Raw genomic sequence first — 26,419 nt, 5'->3', positions numbered from 1 at the left:
TTGAAAAAGAAAAACGAATTTGGAGGAATCACACTACCTGAGTTCAAAACATACTACAAAGCTACAGTAGTGAAAACAGCATGGTATTGGCATAAGGAGAGACACACAGACCAATGGAATTGAATTGAAAGTTCTGATATAGAACCTCATATGTATAGCCATATAATATTCGATAAAGCCACCAAACCCTCTCAACTGGGAGAGAATGGCCTATTCAACAAATGGTGCCTGGAGAAATGGATAGCCATATGTAGAAGAATGAAAGAGGATTACCATCTCAAACCTAATAAAAAGATCAACTCAAGATGGGTCAAATACCTAAATATAAGAGCTAAGACCATAAAGACCTTGGAAAGCAGTGTAGGGAAACAACTACAGGACCTTGTAATAGGAAATGCCTTCATGAAATTCACACCAAAGCAATAGCAGCAAAAGAATAAATAGATAAATGGGACTTCCTCAAAATTAAAGCCTTCTGCACCTCAAAGGAATTTGTCAAGAAAGTAAAAAGGGAAACCAACAATGGGAGAAAATATTTGGCAACCATATATCTGATAAGAGACTTACAATTTGCATAAATAAAGAACTCTTATATCTTGAAAATAAAAAGATAAACAACCCATTTAAAAAATGGGAAAAGATTTAAACAGACACTTCTCCAAAGAAGAAATACAAATGGCTAAAAAGCACATGAAAAAATGCTCCAAATCCCTCACTATCAGGGAAATGCAAATCAAAACTACAATGAGATACCATCTTACTCTCATAAGATTGACAGCTATGAAAAAAACAGAAGAATACAAATGCTGGAGAGGATGGGAAGAAAGGGGAACACTCATCCACTGCTGGTGGGAATGCAGAAGGATGCAACCATTCTGGAGGAGAGTTTGGCGGTTTCTCAAAAAACTAACCATAGATTTGCCATATGACCCAGCAATACCACTGCTTGGTATATATACCCAGCAGAACTGAAAACAAGGACACAAACCAATATATATACACCAATGTTCATAGCAGCATTGTTCACTATCGCCAAAAGTTGGAATCAACCCAAATGCCCATCAACAGATGAGTGGATCTATAAAATGTGGTATATGCACACAATGGAATACTACTCCGCTGTAAGAACAAATACACTACAAACACACGTGATAACATGGATGAATCTCGAGAACCTTATGTTCAGTGAAGCAACCAGGCATTGAAGGACAAATACTACATGACCTCAATGATATGAAATAAGCAAGCTGCCTCAGAGAGATAGAGACTGGAAAATAGGCTTACAGGAATTCGAGGGGTGGAGGAAGGATGTGAGCCGACGTCTGCAGGGGTGGAATCTATGATGAGCTGGCGGTAAGTATGAGCACAAAGAAGAGAAAAAATGGGGGCAAGAGGTTGCCTTTGGGTGGTGTTTGCGGGTTTGAGGGGGGCTGGGGATGGGCGGATGGGTAATATTGCCCACAAAATTGGGGGGAGGGAGGGGCAACATACGAACATAGGAGAGTGTCAGGTGTTGATTGACAGTAAAATGCTGAGAAAATCTTATCAAAATATAATTAGGAGGGTTACCTGTTTAGGATGCTCGGAGGGGATGGTCTCATGCGGGACAGACTCCTGGGGAATGTCTGAATGCTCATTTTGCCAGGGTGGGTTGTACCATTGGGTAGAGACCCAAGAAGTGAGAGTTGGGGTGGACCCACATCCTGGGGAGCACTAATGCCATCAAATAGAGGGAACTGTATCTCTCAAGAGAAAGGGTGGCTCCCAGGGCTTTAGGGCAGTTGAGCAAGTCAGGCCCTGAACACTGTTGCAAGTATCTCTGGACGTGGCTCCTTGGCAAATGGAGATTGGCTGTTGCTGTGGGTCCCAAGGGTAGGGGAAAATGGATGTTGAAGGGATGGAACCAAGGTAAATGTGGGGGCAAGAGAGGAGTTTCGCGAGAGTACACAAGGATGGATATAAAACATGTAATATTACACCAGAAACATATAGGGGACGACAGACTAATAATGTAAACCCTAATGCAAAACATAGGATAACTAAAACATTTAGAAAACTGTATATCCTCCTAAAGTATGGACCACATTGTAAGCACAGATGTCACCTTGTTTGAAAGCTATTGTTTCGGAGTCTGTACATCAGTTTCAGTAAATATGATATGAATAAGTTAAAAGATTATTGCTGTGGAAGGGAAAAAGTTTTATGGTGGATGTGTGGCAGTCCCGTATATTGTATGTATGAATTATTGTGATCTAAGACTCTTGTGAAGAGAAGCTCAATAATTAGGAAAAAAGAAAAGAAAAAGTTAGGATGTAGAAATTTTTCCAAATCAATACGTACTCTAGATCTAACCTTTAAACTCATCGCTAAATTCCATTTTACTAGTAAGGGAACCTGACATTATATTGGGATTCGCTTTACAGGAAGTTTTGGATCACAGAGTGGTTCAACAATGGCGGCAGAGGAATACTGGTATAGGATGTTATTGACAGGCTATATATGGTTGACAGGGAGTTATACAGGGCATATGTCCATGGTGCATGGTAATGTTTAGATATTCTCGTAGTTGAAACAATTAAAAACAACAGCTGGGGGGGGGGGGTACTGGGTTCCTGGCCGGTGGGCTCTGTCCTGGTCCCTAGTTGAGCAGCGGCAGTCCCCCAGGTGCAGCAGTAAGAAACAGGAAGGAATGAGGGTCCAACAGTGGGCTCCTGATACTAATGACTATGCTTGTGAGCCTATACGCCTGCAATAAGAAGAAGGCCTAGAGCAGCATTGTGCCTGGGAGTTTCCTCCTGACAGCCTTCATGTTACTCAAATGTGGCCAGTCTCGAAGCCAAACTCAGCATGTAGATGCAGTGCATTCCCCCCAGCTTGGGACATGACACCCCGGGATGAGCCTCTCTGGCACCGAGGGATGACTATCAAGTACCAGCTGAAGATGCAAATAGAAAATGACCTTGAATTAAAGGTTCAATGCGGATCAGCAGAATATCCCTGTCTACATATAATAACATGACTTTAAAATGCTGTTTGACCTAATGTAAGGGGGAAATGGAAAGGAGAAATGAGTTTATACGGCCACGAGTCTCTAAAAAAGAGTCTGGAGGTTGTCAGAAGGATTGCCCTTATGCAAACCTAAGCAGAGTCTCAGAGACAGATAAAGTAGATACAACCCCGTGTATTGGTTCTTTTGAGGGATAAAGAGACCCACGGGTTCTATGGCCATGGCAGATGGGGTTCACTGCCATGTCAGTTGGCCCTTCTTTGGAGCTGGTGTTTCTGTGTGATGGAACTGGACTCAGATGGGATCTCTTTTCACAAGCCTTTCATGCTACTTTACTGGAATTGTAGTTGGTGCTGGGGTTTAAGATATATCTAGGGGATTTGAATCTCTGGACTGACAATATGATAGCCAGGCCCTGAGCCTCAACAGACCTCGCCTCCTACACTCTGATTTATTTGACTTACCCACTCAGCTAACATGGAGTTGAAGAAGGTCAACCACCACACCATGGAGCCTAGAGTGCCTACAACTGAAAGCAGGAGTATTGCATCCAGTATCCATGTGGAATCTAAGCCCCCACTTAACATAGATGTGCAATGGACATAGCCAATGCAATGTCCACAGAGAAAATGGGGCATTGGTGCAGGAAGGGTGGCCATCATGGCTTCTGGGTGCGGGGAATGGGAGGAAGAGATGAGATGGAGAGGAGTTTTCGGGACTTGGAGATTTCCTGGGTTGTGCTTCATGGACAACTACGGGACATTGTAGATCCCCCCAGGGCCCACTGGATGGAACGTGGGAGAGTGTGGGCTATGATGTGGACCATTGACTATGGGGTGCAGTGATGCCCAGAGATGTACTTACCAGGTGCAATGGATGTGTCATGATGATGGGAGAGAGTGTTGCTGTGGGGGGAGTGGGCGGTGGGGGCGGTGGGGTTGAATGGGACTTCATATTTTTTGAATGTAATATTTTTTAAATGAATAAAAAATTAAAAAATAATAATAATTGACAATACCAGGTGCTTCCAAATATGTAGAGTAATTGGAAAAGCATTTGTTTCTGGTGGTAAAACAAGATGTTAAGTTTGGAAAACAGTTTGGCAGCTGTGCATGAGATCAAACCTACACTTACTGTACAACCAAGCAACTCCAGTCCAAGGTATTTACTCAAGTATAATGAAAACTCATGTTTGCACACCAAAGAACTATATATGAATATTTTTAGTAATTTTCTTCATAATTTTAATAGCTGGCAGAAACTCATGTATTTCTCACCTGAAGCAGATAATGAAACTGTGATACATATATAAGTGGACTAATACTTAGCAATAAAAAGGAATAAACTATTGATACCCACAATAACAAGGATAAATCTCAAATACACTAAGCTATTCAAAAGAAGAAAGATTGCAAATGATTGTACACTATAAAATTCAAGCTATATAACATTTGGGAAAAGGCAAAATTATAGGGTAGCAATGAATCAGTGCTGACCAGGACTTCATTACAGGACAACCTCATGGATGACATTCAGCCATGATTTTGAACATTTATTTTGAAAATACATGTGGCAGTTTGAGACTTTTCATGACTCCCTGATCTGCTAAATAAAATGCTTTGCTATGTATATAAAGGTATACTGATTGATATGATGACGTAATTAACTCATGTATAAGAAAGTGATGCACAGATATATTTATTTATTTTATTAAACTTACATTAATAATTGGAAGAATATAAAATAAGGAAAGGATTGCCTATAAGCAGGGGTCCAACTGCTGTATCATAATCCTTTATGATATACATACACATAGATATTAGCTCACCAAACTGGGGAACAAATCAACATTTCCAGCCCACATCCAGCCATAGAAATGATTGGGTGCAATGTAAATATATATGCAAATCTAGTTTAATAAGTCTATCCTGACAATTAGAATGAGAAACAAGAATGACATAGCCAGTCAAAAGATCAAATCAATATTGAAGAGAGTCACAAAATGACAGAAAAATAGAACAGTCTTACATACAAACTCACCACATCTAGCTCATGGCTGTGAAGCCCCGAGTCAGCAGGTGATAGCAGAGTCTTGATTGAAAGTAACACCTGTGTAGTGCACACTCTTCCGGGGTGGGACTTCAACTGGCCTGACCAGGGACTGTCCCTTTTTTTGAGCTCATAATCAATGAACTTGATACTATAGATGCCAACTTGTGAGTACTGCATCAATTCCAGAGGAAGTATCCAGCCACTTTAGGAAGGAATACAACCCTTCCCAGGCAGTGCATCCTGAAGTTTATGCATCAATTCCTGAGAAAGTGGCCAGCCTTCCCAGGAAGGAATACTACTCCCTGTAATGCACCCTATCTGTTCTTATTTGTTACAAAACATTCCCCAATGTGCCCACTGTTCTAGTTCTCAAAATAACTCCTGAAATATGGAAAAGTGCTTACCAGTAAAATATTGGTTTGCTGATTAAAAAAATTTCCTGCATAATGTTTCACTTTTAGGTTTGAACAATATTCACTACATTTTCCCCAATACATTTGGTCCCATGTTTGTTCAAACCTAAAACAAGAGATTTACATATACATTCAACAATATACATTTATGAGTGATTTAAAAGACATCAAATTACTTAAGTATATAATGTGTTGTATTATTAAAGTTCTGACTAGTATTCAAGCATTTTATACATATTCCATAAATACAGTAGATTATACAACAAACAATATTAATACTTTTAAATTTCAGACATTCAATGAATAGATTCTCATCACCCATGGGCTTAAGTTTCCCAACCAGTGAGGCTACATAGGCTAGTACAGTGATCAAAATGAACTCATTTCTCCTGTTTGTATAGTTTGAGGTATAAGCAACAAAAACTATTACTACTTCCCCTCTTTGGGATATGGGACAGCTGGCACTTTAACCCATAATTTCAATGCTTGCATTGGTGCTGATGTTAGCATCTTAACTTGACCTGAGGCCACGACTCAAAGTGTTGAATTTAAACTTAATCATTTGTTGTAAGGATTCATTTTCTTGGCAGAAAATAGTTGCTGGCTGGTTATAAAAGTCCCAATACAGCCCTGGATGGTGCTTCAGAGGTAATCACCGGACATTGTAAATCCTCACAGGGCCCACTGGATGGAATGGAGGAGAGTATGGGCCATGATGTGAACCATTGTCTATGAGGTGCAGAGGTGCCCAAAGATATACTTACCAAATCCAATGGATGTGTCATGATGATGGGAACGAGTGTTGTTGGGGGGGGGGGAGAGGGGGGGTGGGGGGGTGGGGTTGAATGGGACCTCACATATATATTTTTAATGTAATATTATTACAAAGTCAATAAAAAATAAATAAATAAAAGTCCCAATACAATTCTAGAGCAGTGAAAGAATACCTTGCCCCTTCTGAGAGCAGGAAGGGACCAATGTCACAGTAATTAGAGTGAGCTTGAAAGACACACATGGGTGATGTCCACAATCCACTGACAAGCAACACACATTTGGAAATGCTGAAATGGGGTTCAGTAACCATGATATCCAATTTTCCAGTGGAGTCATTCTGCTTCTTCTCAGGTCTCAGTGGAATGGCTCTGGGTCTTCATTAAGGCATCTGTCTCAATATTCCTGAGAGAAGTATTAGAGGAGTGGGCAGGGATGTAATAGACAGTTAACTGCAACTGATGGCAGGTGTCCATATGTTCTTCCACACATCTCTCCACTGCAGAGGGTAATTCACAACAGTCCATTGCTTCTGTCTTATTCCTAGTATTCGCAATCCACCCTTAGATAGGGATGGCAGGCTTCACAGTGACTGGACACTATTGGTTAAGACTTTCACTTGAAACAGGGCTTCTTATGCTGCACATTGTTACTTTTCTAAGGGGCTATGTTGTATGTTTGACTCCTTCCTGCAATTGTGACTAAAATCCAAGGGTTATTTGTTACCTCTGCCACAAACTCCACCCAAAGCCAATATTGGTGCTGGCTACATCCAATTCACAGGATAAATGAAGGTCTAACCTCCTCTACTGCTTAACCGTGTATCCTTCTTTTAAAACAGCCCACTAGAAGTCCTCTTATTCTCATGCAGGACCTAACCTGATTAACACATATAATGGCTTAAATATTTGAACTAAATGAGGGATGAAGGGTCTTCAGTACACTAATAATATTACAAATATGAGAAAACATTGTCCTTTATCAATTACTGGAGAGAATATAGTTTTTGTCTTACTCGACCAAACAACATTCAGGAATTTGACAGATGAGCAGCATCTTTGTAGCTTGTCTGAATTGTTTACCCAGATTAGGCTCTTAAGATAAATTACTATTATCTCTGACACTATTCTTTTTTTTGGAAAATAGTTAAAATTTACTTTACAAGTCATTATTTTAGATTTTTCATAAACATCTTTCTCTCAGGTTTCTTCTATTTTTTTCCTTCATTTTAAAAAAAAGTTACATTAAAAAAATATGAGGTCCCTATATACCCATTACCTCTCTCACCCCACTCCTCCCACATCAACAACCTCTTTCATCATCACGATACATTCATTACATTTGGTGAATACACATCTGAGCACTGCTGCACCACATGGATACTGGTTTGCATTGTAGTTTACACTCTCCCCCAGTCCACACAGTGGGCCGTGGCAGGATAAAAAGTGTTCAGGATCTGTCCCTGCAGTACCACGCAGGACAACTCCAAGTCCTGAAAATCATATCTCTTCTTCCCTCTCCTTACCCTCAGCAGCTACCATGGCCACTTTCTCCACATCAATGCTACAATTTCTTTCATTACTAATCACAGTAGTTCCATAGTAGAATATCAGTAAGTCCATTCTAATCCATATTCTATTCCTCCATCCTGTGGACCCTGGGATGGTTATGCCCACTCCCCCTCTAAATCAAGAGTGGGTTAGATTCCACATAGACAATGGATACAATTCTTCTGCTTGCAATTGTAGCACTCTTGCCACCCTGGTGTGGTGGTTGACCTTCTTCACTATCCTGTTAGTTGGCCAGGGTAAGTCCAATAAACCAGATCGTATGAGGCTCAGTCTGCTGAGTCTGCTGAGTTGCAAGTCTGCTGAGGCTCAGGGGCTAGCTGTCACATGGATAGTCCAAAAATGAAGGTCTCGTGAGTACACACCCACCCTAGTACCAACCACAGATCTGGTAAAAGTAACAAGAGGAATGTATGGAAAGGTCATATCTGAGTTCAACTCCTTCACACTCAGGAACACAAACTACAAAATAGGGCCAATTGACATGGCACTGAACTCCTGAGCCATCTACCATGACTGTAGAATCTGTGGATCTCTGAAACACTCAGGAGAACCATTACCTGGGCTTCTATATACTTCGGCTGTCTCTGGGACCCTGATGAAGCATGCATAAGGATTACCCCTCTGCTGACCTCCTGACTCTTTTTTGGAGACTCACAGCCATATAAACTCATTTGTTCTTTCCTTTTCCCCCTTTTCTCCAGTCATAAAGCAGTTTTTAGCACCTGATATTACATGTAGTCTGAGATATTCTGATATTCTGCTGGTCTGAGTTAACCCTTTTATTCAAGGTCTTTTTCTACTTACATCATCAGCTGGTGCTTGGTAGTAATCCCTCAGCACCAAGGAGGCTCATCCCCAGGAGTCATGTCCCATGTTGGGGGGTATCTAACACTACTTTTAATTCTGAAAAAAGGACTACTGGTTTGATTTGCCTAAGGAGATACTAAAGAAAGCTTTAGCAAGTTCTAAAACAAAGGGATAGTGGCAAAATTGGATATTAATTTCTTGAAACACACTATCAATATTTGGAACTGATGCATATTGCAGAGGTGTTACTTTAATTTATGATAAGATATTGTTTCTGTGACATGTACTAATTCTTTTTTGAAATAATGAAAACCATGATTACCAACATTATACTTTTATCTAATATTGTGGTAAAACGTTATTAAATTTCTAGGAAATTTATGCACTCTTTAATTATTCATATTAACATTTTATTCATAAAATTTTTCTTAGCAGCGTTAAAGAGTACCATTTAATTTTATAACAGTTCTAAACACTTTTCATTCAACTTGTAGTAGAGGAATTTAACTATTTTATTACTTTAATTTTTCTTCAATATTAGAGAACAAATCTTTTGAAATTATTTGAAATAAATACTTTTCAAGATTTAACCTTGAGAAAACAGGTTTGAACATTGTTTTTTTAAAAGTGATAAGGTTTCTTTCTCTTAAACAAACAAAAACATGATAAGGTTAAAGTACAATAAGCTATTTTGATGAAACATACTTTCTTCATTGAATACTGACTTTTCAGGGAAAAAAACTCATTGTAAACTTTTTCAAAAGCTGAACAATGACTTAATATTTGAGAAGAACAAAATGTTAACGTTGCATTGGTATACTAATTGATATTAAATATTTTATAATTTTATAGTTAGGCCCATCAAATCTCACCCAATTTTTAAAAAGATTTATTTATTTATTTTAATTCTCTCCCCTTCCCCCCCCCCCCACCCCAGTTGTCTGTTCTCTGTGTCTACTTGCTGCATGTTCTTCTTTGTCCGCTTCTGTTGTCAGCAGTACAGGAATCTGCATTTCTTTTTGTTGTGTCATCTTGTTCTGTCAGCTCTCCATGTGTGTGGCATTATTCTTGGGCAGGTTGAACTTTCTTTTGCACTGGGCAGCTCTCCTTACTGGGCGCACTCCTTGCACGTGGAGCTCCCCTTTGCGGGGACGCCCCTGTGTGGCAGGGCACTCCTTGCACATCAGTACTGCACTTGGGCCAGCTCCACACGGGTCAAGGAGGCCTGAGGTTTGAACTGCGGACCTCCGATGAGGTAGACAGAAGCCCTAACCACTGGGCCAAGCCTGCTTCCCAAATCTTACCCAATTTTGATCTCAAAATTTCCTTTCCTCTGCACCTTCTGCAATTTCTGTATTCATTCAGGTTGTCCCACATTTTACTCTTTCTTAATAATAAGTAATTTTATCTTAGGACAAAATTACTGTCTTAATCATGAGAATACATTCTATATACCCTACACGCATAAGTTACCAAAATGATTTTGGAAACTGTCTCCAAGCAATCCTCTTATGACTTACAATTACCGTCAAAAACCTTGTCAAAATGATTATTCAATTTGGTTATATGCAAACATAATGTTTATTTTAAAATACCTACTTCCATGCATTACTAGAAACAATCTTTTACAGGCAAGTTGGCAGGGGAGACTGGATGCTAACAAGTTTTACTGTTACGAAGTTACTGTTTGTTATTATCAATTCAGTCTCTGCTAAACAATCACTTCTTGGAATTAGTGGTTTAAATATTTCAATTTAAACAATGTTTCTACAAACATCATATAACTATCATAACCACACAGACTATAGTCATTTCATCTCAAGACAATTTTCACCTTCTCAGAACATATTCTCTTTTAAAAACTTAAATTTTACTAGAGCTCTTTTAATAATTTTCACTTATCATTTTAATATTACCATCTAGAGGTATCAAAATGTACACTGATACTAAAAACACAGACAAACACAAAAAGAATTATGATACACCAACAGAAATGTAAAGCTTACTATTTTGACCCATTATTCTTACTCTTTTGCTTTGATGGTCTTCAAGCACCCTATCATTTCACAGCTTTGATTTTACTGCTTTAAGGATTTCTTCTAGGAGGCAGTCCCACCTGCTCTCCCACCTAGAGGTATCTGCTGAGCAGGGAGCTTAGGTTTGCTTCCCAGCGGAGGGATGCGTGGTGGCTGAGGCCGCGGTGTTGAACCTTGCAGGAAGAGGCAGCTAAGGCGGTGGCAGCTGGGAAGCCTATGTATAAAGGAGCTGTGGGCGGGTGATAAGGGGACCACAGCCGCAGGCCCAGGAGCCGGGTGGGCCCTGGCCCTCAGGCCTTCAAGCCGGGTCTGCGCTTCCAAACACTTCATCTTCCCTAGCCAATCTGCAATCCCTGAGGCGGCCTCATGCCCCCTCGCCCCTTCCCTTCCCTGTCCCCTTCCCGGGCCCACCGCCTCTCACCTCCCATGATGGCTCTGAAGAGAATCCGCAAGGAATTAAATGACTTGGCACGGGATCACCCAGCACAGTGTTCATCAGGTCTTGTTGGAGATGATATGTTCCATTGGCAAGCTACAATAATGGGGCCAAATGACTGTCCCTACCAGGGTGGAGTATTTTTCTTGACAATTCATTTCCCAACAGATTACCCCTTCCAAACACCTAAGGTTGCATTTACAACAAGAATTTAACATCCAAATATCAACAGTAATGGCAGCATTTGTCTTGATATTCTACAGTCACAGTGGTCTCCAGCACTAACTATTTCAAAAGTACTCTTGTCCATCTGTTCTCTCTTATGTGATCCCAATCCAGATGATCCTTTAGTCCATGAGATTGCTCGGACTTACAAAACAGGTAGAGAAATATACAACAGAATTGCTCGGGAATGGACTCAGAAGTATGCGATGTAATTAAAGAAATTATTGGATAACCTTACAAATAAAGATAGGGGAACTCTGAAAGAGAAAGTCCTTTTGATTTCCATTGGACAGCTTTCTATGAGCCCACGCCTCATCTTCTGTGTACGTGTTAACCTGATACAGCAGTGCTGCGTGTTATACATACTTGGAACAACAAACTGGAAACACTGTACTCCTGTACCAACATTGCCTCCTAGCAGAGAAGTGTGTGCTGTGACAAGCTGGTTCTCCAGGCATAACCTAGATATGAGACTAAAAGCTTTACTGACTAAAATTTGGATAACAGCAAGGTGGGGGTATATGTGTTTGGATTGGGAAGAACAGGTTCACTGACCTGTAAGAGACTGTTTTTAATTGGAGTCCTTTTAAACTCAAAACAGTTAGGAAAAGCAAGGTGAAGAACATGAATCTCTTTCTGTATTCAATTTATTCTGAAGGATGTACATCTTAGGTGAAAGTTTGACCAACCATATTAAAACTCTTCTTACATGTTGTATTTTAAGGTCTAAGTTTAACTGGTCAGTATTTAAATCGATTGGAGCTATTAGTGTATAAAATATGATGGGCTTTGTACCCAATTCTTTTACATATTCCCACCTCTTCAACGTTTATCCTTTCTGCCTCTCTTTCTCTTTTCCATTTTCTTTGGTTTGTATGTGATTTCTCAGTTAATACTTGCTAATAACTCTTATTTTTCTTAGGTTTTTAACCGCTTGGGTCTATCTGGATGTAAGGGTGAAAATTCATTGGATGGAAATACTTGTGTATATTTAAAGACCCAATTGCTCCTCTGGAGCTTGTACGTTCAAGAATGATTAATCTGTGTAATAAACTGATTACTACACTCATTACATATTTTTAAAAAAAGGATTTCTTCTGGAATCTGTGTTGCCTGTAACATGCAAACTTATTCTTGGAAATATATTTATTAATAATCAGCAACCAATTATAATTACTTGAGCAACATAAATGCAGTTAAGCTCTAATTTTGAAGTTTAGAGACACATTTAGCACTTATTTTTTTTTATTTCTACTCTTTATGGGGGACACAAGGTTGGGAGGGAGTTCTCCAGGGCATGTATATAGGGTAAACAAAAATGTTCAGCTATTCATTGGGTATTTTCATAGTAGTTACTACAATAAATGACAACTGAGGAAGTGCTGAGTTCCTTGCCAGGGTAGCTCTGTCATATTCCCCAGTGGAACAGCAACAATTCACCAATTACTAAGGCAAAGATCAGTGAAGAAGGACAGTCCAATGATGAGCATTTCATACTGATAACTATGCTCATGAGTCTGTTACACTTGAAATATCAATTAGGCCTAGAGCTGCAGAGTGCCTAAGAGTTACCTCCTGAGAATCCCCATGTTGCTCAAATGTGGCCACTCTCTAAGCCAAACTCAGGATGTAAATGTATTACTTTCCCATAAGCATGAGGCATGACTCCTGGGGATGAGCCTCTCTGGCACCAAGGGATTACTAACAATCACTGACTGATGATGCAACTAGAAAAACCTAATAAAAGGGGGAAAAGGTAAAGACAAATGAGCTTATATGGCTAAGAGTCTTCAAAAAAGAGTCTGGAGGTCATGAGAGGTTGCACTTACACATGCCTCAGCAGGATCCCAGAGACAACCAAAGTACATGCATCCCCAGGTACTGGTGCTCCTGATGGCTATGGAGACACACAGATTCTACAGACATGGCAGATGGCTCTGGAGTTCAGTGCCTGGCCAGGGGGCCCTACTTTGGAAGTTGTATTTCTGAGTGTGATGGAGTTTGGCTTAGATGTGTTCTTTCTACACATGGTTCTTCTGTCACTTTTACTGAACTAGTGGTTGGTTCTGGGGTTGGTGTATACTAGGAGACTTGAACCTCTGGACTGGTCATGTGCCAGCTGGGCCCTGAGGCAAGTCCTACTCTCCTGTTCATTGGTCATACCCAGGTCAGCTAACAGGGAGGTGCATATGGTCAACCACCACACCAGGGAAATGAGAGTGCTTACAACTGCAAACAGAAGAATTGTATCCATTGACCATGTGGGATCTAAGCCCCCTCTCAATATAGAGGTGGAGTGGACATCACTATCTGAGGGTGCACAGGACAGAGGAATAGAATATGGATTAGAGTTGACTTACTGGTATTCTACTATATAAATATTGTGATTAGTAATGGAAGAAATTGTAGCACTGATGTGGAAAAAGTGGCCAAGGTAGTTGCAGAAGGCAGGGAGAGGGAAGTAGAAATGTGATGTGAGGCATTTTTGGAACTTGGAGTTGTTCTAAATGATATTGCAGGGACACATGCTGGACATTGTATATCCTACCATAACCCACTGCATATACTGCGGGAGAGTGTAAGCTACTATGTAAACTATTATCCATGCAGTGCCACAGTGCTCCAAAATGTATTCACCAAATGCAATGAATGTGCCACAATGATGAAAGAAGTTGATGTGGGAGGAGTGGGGTGATGTGGATGTGGGATATATGGAAACCCCTTATATTTATTAATGTAACATTTTTTGTGATCTATGTATTTTCCAAATATACAATTAAAAATAATAAATAATAAAAATCAAACCAAGCTACAAAAAAAAAAAATAGTACAGTGAGACTTGATGTTTAGCAGTAAGCTATTGATTCAAAAGTGAAAGTTCCTTTTAACACTTTGATAAAAATTGGGTACTAATTTTATTAATTTGGCCTTACAGACCCAACCAGAATCATCATGGAAACAAAATAGGGAAGACCAATGTTATCAAGTTTTCCTATTCTTCCATTGGCTTAATTCTATCAGACCCCACCTGCCAAACCCACGTCATTATGTAGGCTGTAGGGTGTTTGCAGAGTTGCTGCCAGAATATTTTCCTTATCTTAGTTAACTCTTTAATAGGAAATTTTCTTAGAAGCATTATTTCACTAAACAAGGTCTTATTCAGCATTTCTATCTCTATGTGATGCTGTATTTGTGCGTTAAACTTCCCTCATGAAAGTTGTTCAATATGATTTCCTTCTGTTATATGAAAACATGAGGAAAGAGGCTTCCTGGTAGTGTGATTATACTCATATCCTGACTATGCCAAAATGTTCTTCTAAATAAAATGCTTTGCTATATATAAATGTATATAGATGGATATGACTTAATTAACTCAAGCATATGAAAGCAAGACATAGACATATATTTATTTCTTTAATTAAACTTCTGTTAGTATTTGAGAGAATATAAAATAGCAAAGAATTGACTACAAGTAGGGATCCAACTGCTGCATCATAATCCTTTATGATATACATACTATATTATTTATATGATATACATACTATATTAATCAGACAATGGGGTGCTGATGCAAAATACCAGAAATTGGTTGGTTTTTATAAAGTGTATTTATTTGGGATAGAAGCTTACAGATACCAGGCCATAAAGTATAAGTTATTTTCCTCACCAAAGCCTATTTTCATGTGTTGGAGCAAGATTGCTGTTGAGGGCTGTGAGGGTTCAGGCTTCCTGGGTTCCTCCCTTCTAGGGACTTTCTTCTCTCTAGGTTCAAGTTTCCTTTCTTCCCAGGGCTTGCATCTTCCTGGGCTCAGTGTTCTTCTTTTCTCAGACTTTCCTCTGTGAGTTTACTTCCTGGGCTCTGTCTTGAGGTCCCACCAAGGGGTGGGGACTCAATGCCCTAATCACATGGCCCTATCAATGCCCTAATCATACCTCAATCATACCCAGTAATAGATCAGATTGCAAACATAATCCAATATCTATTTTTGGAATTCATATCTATATCAAACTGCTACACATACATATAGATATAAGCTCATCAAATTGGGGAACACACCAACATACCTGGTCCAGAGACCTAATTGGATGCAATATATATATATATATATATATATATATATATATATATATATATATATATTTACATAGTGAACAATTGTTAATGGAAATAATACAAAATAAGTGAAGGATTGCCTATAAATAGGATTCAAAATCTATATCACAATCCCTCAGAATATGTGAACATACATTCATAAGCTCACCAAACTGGGGGAAACACCAACATACCAGGCTTACCTCTACGGACAGAGTGCCAATTGTGTGCAATATAAATATATATGTTCTTGGTCGTTTTATTTATTTTTATTTTTATTTTTTTAAATTTTTTATTACATTCAAAAAATATGAGGTTCCAATATACCCCCATCCCCCTCACACCACTCCTCCTCCCATAGCAACAATATCCTCCATCATCATGAGACATTCATTACATTTGGTGAATACATCTCTGAGCACCGCTGTACCTCATGGTCAATGGACCACATCACAGCCCACACTCTCCCACGTTCCATCCAGTGGGCCATGGGAGGACATACAATGTCTGGTAATTGTCCCTGCAGCACCACTCCAGACAAATCCAAGTCCTGAAAATGCCTCCACATCACATCTCTTCTTCCCATTCTCCACACCCAGCAGACACCATGGCCACTTTCTCCACACCAATGCCACATTTTCTTTGATTACTAATCACAATAGTTCATGAATAGATTATCAATATGTCCACTCTAATCCATGCTCTATTCCTCCATCTTGTGGAGCCTGGATTGGCTGTGTCGACTCCAGATCTATATGAAAAAGGGTTTAGATTCCTCATAGATGCTGGATGCTATCCTCCTGCTTTCAGTTGTAGGCACTTTTGGCTCCATGGTGTGGTGGTTGACCTTCTTAAACTCCGTGTTAGCTGAGAGGGGTAAGTCCAATAAACCAGAGTGTAGGAGCTGAAGTCTGTTGAGGCTCAGAGCCTGGCTATCATATGGTCAGTCCAGAGATTCAGATCCTCTGGGTATATATTTAAACCCCAGCACCAACTACAGTTCCGGGAAATGTAATAGGAGAGGCTTGTGAAAAAAGTTCACATCTGAGTCCAGCTCCAACACAAAGAAACACCAACTCCAAAGAAGGGCCAACTGACATGGCACTGAACTCCATCTGCCATGACCTTAGAACATGTGGGTCTTTGTAGCCCTCAGAAGAACCAACACTCGGGGTTGTATCTACTTTATCTGTCTCTGGGACTCTGCTGAGGTGTGCATAAGGGTGACCCCCCTGATAACCTCCCAGCTCTTTTTTGGAGACTCATAGCCAGATAAACTCATTTATCCTTTCCATTTCCCCCTTGATTCTGGTCAAAAAGCATTTTTAGCTCCTGGTATTATATGTAGACTGAGATATTTTGCTGGTCTGAGTTGACCCTTGTTTTCAAGATCATTTTCTAGCTAGATCATCAGCTGGTACTTGATAGTAATCCCTTGGGACCAGGGAGGCTCATCCCCGGGAGTCATGTCCCATGCTGGGGGGAAGGCAACACCTTTACATGCTGAGTTTGGCTTCGAGACTGGCCACATTTGAGCAACATGGAGGCTCTCAGGAGGTTACTCTTAGGCACCCTGCAGCTCTAGGCCTTGTTCTTATTTCAGGTGCACAGGCTCACAAGTATATTCATTAGTATCAAGGGCTCATTGTTGGACCTTCATTCTTTTTTAGTCTTTGCTGTTGTAATTGGGGGATTGTTGCTGTTCCTTTAGGGTCTGCAATATAGTTCTCCTGGCTAGGAACTCAGCACTGCAGTTGTTGTTTTTAATTGTATCCACTATGAAAATATCCAAATATTTTATGTACCTGGATATATGCCCTATGGAACTCCCTGCCAACCATGTGTCCCTTGTTAATAATATCTCACACCAGTATTCCTCTGTTGCCATTTTTGAACCTCTCTGTGATCCAAAACTTCCTGAAAAGTGAAGCCTAATATATTGCCAGGTTCCCTTATTAGTAAAATGGAATATAGTGATGAGTTTAAAGTTCAGATATAGAATACATATGAACTTGGAAAAATTAAGGTAAAAATAAATTGGGGTATCAAAAAATTAAAAATGTAAAAGCTTTGTTTTTGATGTTTTTCCTTCCATCACTGCAATAAGTGTTGCTCTCTATGCAAATTGGCAAGGCAACTTGTTCCATCTTTTCCTCAGTGTCTACGTCCTATCTTTTTCTTTCCTTATTTCTTTTTATTAAGCTTATCTTCACAAGAGTTTTAGATCACAGTAATTCTTATATACAATATATTGTATTCCCACATATCCAAAATAAAACCTTTTCCCTTCCACAGCAATAATCTTTTAACATATTCATATTATATTTACTGAAACTGATGTACAGATATTGAGACAATAGCTTTCAAACTAGGTAACATTTGGGTTTACATTGTGGTTTATATTTTAGACTATACAATTTTCTAAATTTTTAGTTATCTTATGTTTTACATTATGATTTACATTTTAGTCTATCAGATCCTATATATTTTCGGTGTAATTTTACATGTCTTATATCCATCCCTGTGTAAACTTTGGAAACACTTCTATTGCCCACACATTTACATTGGTTCCATCTATTCAATACCTCTTTCCCCCTCCCCTTAGGGCCCACAGTGACAGTTAATCTTTATTGCTTGAAGGGCCATGTTCAGAGGTACTTGCAACAGTGTTGAGAGCTTGATATGCTCAACTTCCCTAATGCCCAGGGAGCCACCATTTCTCTTGAGAGATACAGTTCCATCTATCTGAGGGCATCAGTCCTCCCCAGGATGTGGGCATACCTTTACTCTCATTATATGGGTCTCTATCCAATGATATAACCCGCTATGGCAAAATGAGCCTTCACATATTCCCTAGGAGCCTGTCCTGTGTCAGATTATTCCCTTTAAGCATCTTAAAGAGTTAACTTTCCTCATTATATTTTTGAAACCATTTTCTCAGCTTTATACTCTCAACCAGATACCTGACAATCTCCTGTTTGTATGTTGCCCCACCCCCCAAAATTCTTTGGCATTATTACCCATCCTCCCATCCCTAGCCCCCCTCAACCCCACAAAGCCCCACCCAAAGGTAACCCTATGCCCCAATTTTACACATTCCTTGCACAAATATTTACCCCCAGCTTATCATAGATTTCACCCATGTAGTTGGCAGCTTACATCCTTCCTCTACCCCCGATTTCCTGTAAGCCTATCATCCAGTCTTTAGCTCTCTGAGGCAGCTTGGTTTACTTATTCCATATCACTGAGGTCATGTAGTATTTGTCCTTCAATGGCTGGGTTGCTTCACTCAACATAAGGTTCTCAAGATTCATCCATGTTATCACGTGTGTTTGTAGTGTATTTGTTCTTAAAGCAAAGTAGTATTCCATTGTATGTATATACCACATTTTATTTATCCATTCATCTGTTGATGGGCATTTGGGTTGATTCCAACTTTTGGCGATAGTGAACAATACTGCTATGAGCATTGGTGTCCATATATTGGTCTGTGTCCTTGTTTTCAGTTCTACTGGGTCTATATCCAGCCATGGAATTTCTGGGTCATATCGCAAGGCTATGGCTAGTTTTTTGAGAAACGGCCAAACTGTCTTCCAGAATGGTTGGACCCTTCTGCATTCCCAACCGCAGTGGATGAGTGTTCCCTTTACTCCCCATCCTCTCCAGCATTTGTAGTCTTCTGTTTGTTTCATAGCTGCCAATCTTATGGGAGTAAGACGGTATCTCATTGTAGTTTTGATTTGCAATTCCCTGATAGCTAGAGATTTGGGGCATTTTTTTCATGTTCTTTTTAGCCATTCATATTTCTTCTTTGGAGAAGTGTCTGTTTAAATCTTTTCCCAATTTTTTAAACGGGATGTTTATCTTTTTACTTTCAAGATAAAGGAGTTCTTTATGTATGAAAGTTATAAGTCTCCTATCCGATATATGGTTACCAAATATTTTCTCCCATTGTGTAGGCTCTCTTTTCACTTTCTTGACAAGCTCCTTTGAGGTACAGAACACTTTAATTTTTAGGAAGTCCTATTTATCTATTTGTTCTTTTGCTACTCGTGCATTTGGTGTGAAGTCCATGAAGCCATTTCCTATTACAACATCTTATATATGCTTCCCTACATTGCTTTCCAAAGTCTTTATGTTCTTGGCTCTTATATTTAGGTCTTTGATCCATCTTGAGTTGATTTTTGTATAAGGTGTGAGAAGGTAACCCTCTGTCATTCTTTTACATATGGATATCCAGTTCTCCAGGCACCATTTGTTGAATAGGCCATTCTCTCCCAGTTGAGAGGGTTTGGTGGCTTTATCAAATATTATATGGCTATATATATGAGGATCTATATCAGGACTCTCAATTCGGTTCCATTGGTCTGTGTGTCTCTCCTTGTGCAATACTATGCTGTTTTCACTACTGTAGCTTTGTAGTAGGTTTTGAAGTCAGGTAGCGTGATTCCTCCAATTTCATTTTTTCTTTTTCAATATGTCTTTTGCTATTCGGGGCCTCTTTCCTTTCCAAATACATTTCATAGTTAGTTTCTCTAGTTCCTTGAAGAAAGTTGTGTTGATTTTTATTGGGATTGCATTGAATGTGTAGATCAGTTTTGGTAGGATAGACATCTTAATAACATTTAGTCTTCCTATCCATGAACAGGGAATATTCTTCCATTTATTTAGTTCATCTTTGATTTCCTTGAACAGTCTTGTGTAGTTCTCTGTGTATAAGATTTTAACATCTTTAGTTAAATTTTTCCTAGGTTTTGATTTTTTTATTGACTATTGTAAACTGTATTTGTTTCTTGAATTTTTCCTGAGCTTGCTCATTATTGGTGTACAGAAATGCGAATGAGTTTTGCACATTGACCTTATAACCTGTGTCTTTAGTAAACTCACTTATGAGTTCTAGACACTTTGTTGTAGATCTCTCAGCATTTTCTTTGTATAGGGTCATGTCATCTGCAAATAATGAAATTTTGACTTCTTCCTTTCCAATCTGAATGTCTTTTATATCTGGTTCTTGCCTCAGTGCTTGAGCAAGTCCTTCTAAGACAATGTTAAATAGTAGGGGAGAGAGTGGGCATCCTTGTCTTGTTCCTGATCTTAGAGAGAAGGATTTTAGGTTTTCACCATTGTAAATGATGTTGGCTGTGGGTTTTTCATAAATCCTCCTTATCATGTTCAAAAAATTTCCTTGTATTCCAATCTTTTGGAGTGTTTTTATCAAGAAAGGGTGCTGTATTTGTCAAATTCTTTTTCTGCATCTATAGATAGAATCATGTGATATTTTTACTTCAATCTGTCTATATGGTGTATTACATTGATTGATTTTCTTATGGTGAACCATCCCTGCATACCTGGAATGAATCCCACTTGGCCATGGTGTATAATTCATTTAATGTGTTGTTGAATACGGTTGGCAAGTATTTTGTTGAGGATTTTTGTGTCTAGGTTCATTAGAGAAATTGGTCTGTAATTTTGCTTTCTCGTGGTGTCTTTGTTTGGCTTTGGTACTAGGGTAATGTTGGCATCATAGAATGAGTTCAGTAATGTTCCTTCTGTTTCAATTTTTTGGAAGAGTTTCAGCAGGATTGGTGAGTCTGGAATGTTTTGTAGAATTCACCTGTGAAGCCATCTGGTCCTGGGCTTTTCTTAGTTGGGAGGTTTTTAATGACTGATTTTATCTCTTTACTTGTAATTGTCTTGTTGAGATCATCAATTTCTTCTTTCATCAATATAGGCTATATATGCATATCTAGTTTAATAAGTCTGTCCTGACAATTAGAGTGAAAAACAAGAATAACATAACCAGCCAAAAGTTTAAAATATTGAAAGAGTCATGAAATGACAGAAAAATAGAACAGTCTTATATACAAACTCACCAAAAACTAGCTCATGACTGGGAAGTCCTGAATTAGCAACTCATCCAAGATTCTCAATTGAATGCAAAACCTTGTAGAGCACCCTCTCCCAATGTTGGATTTCATCTGGCCTGACCAGGGACTGTCCTTTAATTGAGCTCATAATCAATGAACTCAATACTATAGATTCCAACTTGTGAGTACTGCATCAATTCTAAAGGAAGTAACCAGTCTCCTCAGGAAGGAACAGAACACTCTGCAGACAGTACATTCCAAGGTTTTTACAGCAATCCCTGAGAAAGTGGCCAGTTTTCCCAGGGAGGGACACAATGCTTTCTGGAATGCATCTTATCTGTTCTTATTTGTTGTAAAACATTCTCCAGTGTATTCACTCTTATAGTTCTCAACATTCCTCCTGAAATATCAAAAGTGCTTACCAGTAAAACATTAGTTTGTTGATTCACGTAGTTTCCTGCATAATGTTTCACTTTCAGGTTTGAAAAATAATTACTAAATTTCCCAAAACACTTCCCAAAATTCCCAAAAAGTTTTTATTTATAAACATCCGTTTTTTCTGGACAATTGTATTAGATTTAGCTGAGATGCCTTTGATTAAATTAACTGTTAAGATTAGGACTTTTATTCATCAACATTAGTAAGGCATGACTCAGGTTGAGTCCCACCCTCTTGGTAGGCCTATATAAATGGACAGTACTCAAGCAGACACAGAGAAAGAGAGAGAGGTTTGCCATGCTTGATCCTGGGGCTCTGCGGAGAGATGAATCATTTATATGATAGTTCACAGCTGTGATTGGAAGGAAGCTGGGGCCATGGAGCCTTAAGAGGAAAAGGAAGTCCAAGAAGGAGAGACCAGGCAGAAATCACTGACCATCTTGCTTCAAGACATGACAATTGACTTTGGTGAGAAAGCAACCTCGAGTTGGACTCTTTAGTAAGTTGTAAGTGTAAGCTTTTATCCCAAGTAAATATACTTTATAAAAGCCAAAATATTTCTGGTACTTTGCATCAGCACCCCTTTGGCAAACTAATACAATATATATGCAATTTAACCCAACAACTACACTTCTGAGACCTCTCACTTAACCTTATTCAAAAGGACATAGTAATTGAAAAACTATTTGTCCTAGACAAATTTTGGACAAAACATGAAGAGGGCTTGATGTCTTAAATTTAGTACAACTTTTGATGGAGTATAATGCAGTAGTATAAAAAAAAAAGTTTTCAATTTTAATCCATTCCTATGGGTGTGAAAACTTTAAATAGAACCTGTAAAAGATATTGTTTTTAGTTAAAATGTGGCCTAACAGAAGGAAGTTGGGCCTTAACCCTGATACTGGAGGCATTATTGTGGGAGTGCGAGCCACCGTTGCTAAGCCAACCCGACAACAGGCGTGTGCACAGCCTGAAGCCGCAGTTCAGGGTGGCTGGAACGGGCGACCACGCCCTCAGCCTGGTACGGGCAAAGCGCCCTCAGCCTACCTGGGCAAGATACATCAATAACGGTCGCCTCCCACTATCTCCGGCCTAGCCCAACATCTGGTCGGCTCTCACTTCCCCTTTCCCCTCCCCCATTCCTAACCTCTCCACCTGCCCTCTGCCTAGCAACCGCTTACATTCACCTATCAGGAAGCAGTACCCGCCCGCACCTATCAAATCTCTCCACACAGTCCCTAACCCTATAAAGCCATATCCCCTTCCGCAATAAACCAGACTTGTGCCATCAGCCTGTCTCTGTGACTTCTTCCTGGGTCGTGCGCCCTCCACGCCTTCGGAGCCCCCGAGGGAAGCCTCAGCGGCCATACGAGGCTTTCTTCCCCATGACAGGGACCCCGCTCGTCCCACAACGGGACCGCACTCATCCCTTAACAGGGACCCCGCTCGTCGCACAACAGGACCCCACTCGTCCCGCAACAGGGACCCCGCTCGTCCCATAACAGGGACCCCGTTTCGTCCCTCAACTGGCGCCCAAACATGGGGCCGAGCAACCCCACCACAGAGACGCTCCGAAGGTAAGGGCCCCCCGCCCCTTACCCCACCCCAGCGTGGGGCCAAGCACCACCGCCTTGAAGCAGGTAAGGACTTTGGCCGCCTCGCTCCATAGCTTGGCGGCCCACCGCTCTCCCTACCCCCGCCGACGAGAACAAGCGCTTTCCTCCCGGTCTCATCCCTGCGCTTATCACCATCCGCTCCTGTTTGCTTGGCGCTGTCCCGCCCGTCTCCGCCTTCCCCTGCACCCTGGAGCCCCCTCCCGAGCCTACCAGGCCTGACGGCCCCAACGATTCTGCCTCCCTAGTCCTCCAACTTAACAATATCCTGGAGGAGGACTGCCCACCTGCGTTGCAGCTCCCTAAAATCCAAAATAACCTCAACGCAGGGAACCGCTCCGCCAAAAGCCACTCTGCCAGCCAGTTCCCTGAAACAGGCAAGCAAGTTGGCGAACTTCCCCCTTCCTTGCCGCCTCAAATGCGGAAGTCGCTGTACCCTGAGCTTCCTCCCTCCCCCTCCCATAGCAAACAGGAAGTGACTAACCACATAGAGAAGCCGTTACTCCCTTCCCCCCCCCCCTCCGCTGAGGCCACCGCCTCGGCACCGGAGATGCATCCGCCTTCCTTTAACCATTTCCTCAGCAAACCTCCTGCTGCAATGATATACTGTCCCCACTACCCCTTCCCAGCTGCTTCTCTCCGCCTACTCACCCTTCCAGCACCTCCCACCCGCTCACGCTCCCACCTCCCTCTGCTTCTTCCCAATCGCTCTCCCCTTCTTTCACACCCCAGCCCCTACAACTGTACCCTATGAATGTTATCTGGACACCTCAGCGCCCGCTTCTTTGGTACCCATACAGCCCACCTAACATTAAGCGCTTGCACGAGGCTGTCCGAGAAGACGGACTGGGCAGTCCATATGCCCAGCAGCTCCTTGACGATATTTCTCTCAATTTAACCCCCCCCCCCTTATGTAACCTCTTCCAGTTGAGATCCCCCGCTTGTATATCCAATGTAGTAGGCAGTTTGTGCAAGGCTGCAGAAAGACTGTTTGGCGATACCAACACAGAAACAAACTTTGTAAAGCAAATTGCCTTTGTAAATGCAAATGTGGCTTATCAGGCCGCAGTTAGACCTTACAGAAAGTAGGAGAACTTGTCTGGTTACTTCAGGCTTTGTTCTGAAATTGGCCCCGCCTATCAACAAGGCCAGCCACAAGCCCGAAAATCCAGACAAGCTTATAAGGCAATCAACTCTGTTCCAGCAAATGCCTGCCCACCCTTTTCACAACTCCTCAAGCTCCCTACTATCTACATGACAATGTAGCTCTGGGCTAGTAAAGGCTAATAATAGTTAATCCACTGGTATGAGAGAAAAACATGGCAACATTGGTGTTCTGTTTTATTTACATGCTAATTCTAATTGGACTTCTTTAACCAAGATATTAAAATTAGTACAAAATTTTTATCAAGGTTTAAAAAGGAATTTTCAGTTTTAAATCAATAGTTTACTCCTGAACTTCAAGTCTCAGTATAGTCTTAGAGAGTAATAATCCAAAAATGTGTGTTAACGGTCTGTCTCAAGTTATCTTAACTGATTGCTGATAACTAATAAAAATGTTTCCAAGCACAAGCTTGCATGTTACAGGCAACATGGATTCCGAAGAAATCTTAATAAGAACTTAAAAGCAGCTATACCAAGAAAGTAAGAATTATGAGTTAATTGTAAACTGTATGTTTCTGTTACTGTGTTGTGATTGTTCTGTGTTTTTCTGTTTGTTCAATGTCAGTGTATATTTTGATACCTCCGGATGGTAATATAAATTAAGAAAAATTTATAAAAGAGCTCTATTCAAATGGCCAAAAATTAAATAAGCGCTTATATTAATACATAAGTTAAAATGTTAATAAGATCTCTACAATGATAAAAATTGTAAGTCTTGATTAACAAAATTACTATAAGTCTGCTAAGAAAAACAGAGGGGGAGATAATGGTATTATGCTTGTTGTCTTGCTCCCCCGTGTTCTCTTTCATAATGATAACCAATTCTTTGACTCCTGGCAGTGCCTCCGTCTACCGCCTTCCATGCAAAAACGAGAAATCATCACTGCCATCACACTTGCTTCGCTTCTAGGTCTCGCTGGAGCCAGCACCGGGATTGCAGCTCTCACCACACAACATACATCCCTTTCCTCCACCAGGCAAGCCGTTGACGAGGACATAGCCCACCTAGAAACCTCCATAGCCCACCTAGAAACCTCTCTCAACTCCCTGTCTGAAGTAGTCCTCCAAAATCGTAGGGGGTTAGACCTCCTCCTCCTTAAAGAAGGAGGACTCTGTGCGGCTCTAGGTGAAGAATGCTGCTTCTATGTCAACCCCTCTGGCATCATTAAAGACAACCTGGCCCAAGTCAGAGAGGGCCTTAAAAATACAAAAGCTAGAGCAAGAAGCCTCAGGAGCCTTTTCCTGGGGATTCAATGGGCTTCTCTCTTACCTCCTTCCCCTCTTAGGCTCATTACCTTTCTCCTGCTGCTCTCTAGGGCCATAGGCCATCAAAAAGATTATTCAGCTCATCAAAGATCAAATTAACACTGTTCTCAGTAAACCTATTCAGGTCTGGTACCAGCGAATCCGCACCACCGAAGAAGAGGCGCGGAGAGTCTCCACTTACCACCTCCCCCTCTGAACGGCCAGCCACCCTGCAGCATGCTCAAGCTCCAAGCCCCTTACCTATGCCCCTTCTCACAGCCCATCCTAACCCCTTACCCTTACCCTTCCACCTCCCCCGCCCTGTTTACCTAAAGCTGCCAGCATCCCATCGAGGCGCAGGACTGGTTAGCCAATGACGGGCAATGGGATTGGCCCCCCAGTCAACCTAAGACAGGGACACGGCCTTTTGCTGCCTCGCTTCCCCATGACGGGTAAGACTGGCCACGTGCGTGGCACGGGCATTGCCCAGCTGGGCGCAATCCCGACCTAAAACAGGCACAGTCCCCCTCCCTCCCCGAATCAAGCATTTCGGTGGAGCTTAATAAAAACAGAGGGGGAGATGTGGGAGTGCGAGCCACTGTTGCTAAGCCAACCCAGCAACAGGCGTGTGCACAGCCTGAAGCCGCAGTTCAGGGTGGCTGGAACGGGCGACCACGCCCT

General features: G+C 40.9%; 1 pseudogene; it reads left to right on the top strand.

The window, feature by feature from the left end:
* Nucleotides 1-25,955, top strand: part of LOC101427248 (activin receptor type-2B-like) — a 32,048-nt pseudogene extending 6,093 nt beyond the window's left edge.
* Nucleotides 25,956-26,419: the final 464 nt, after the last annotated feature.

The sequence above is a fragment of the Dasypus novemcinctus genome, chromosome 19 (genome assembly GCF_030445035.2).
Source record: "Dasypus novemcinctus isolate mDasNov1 chromosome 19, mDasNov1.1.hap2, whole genome shotgun sequence".
Taxonomy (NCBI): domain Eukaryota; kingdom Metazoa; phylum Chordata; class Mammalia; order Cingulata; family Dasypodidae; genus Dasypus; species Dasypus novemcinctus.
The sequence above is the reverse complement of the archived record's forward strand: the minus strand, read 5'-3'. Positions and strand labels throughout refer to the sequence as shown.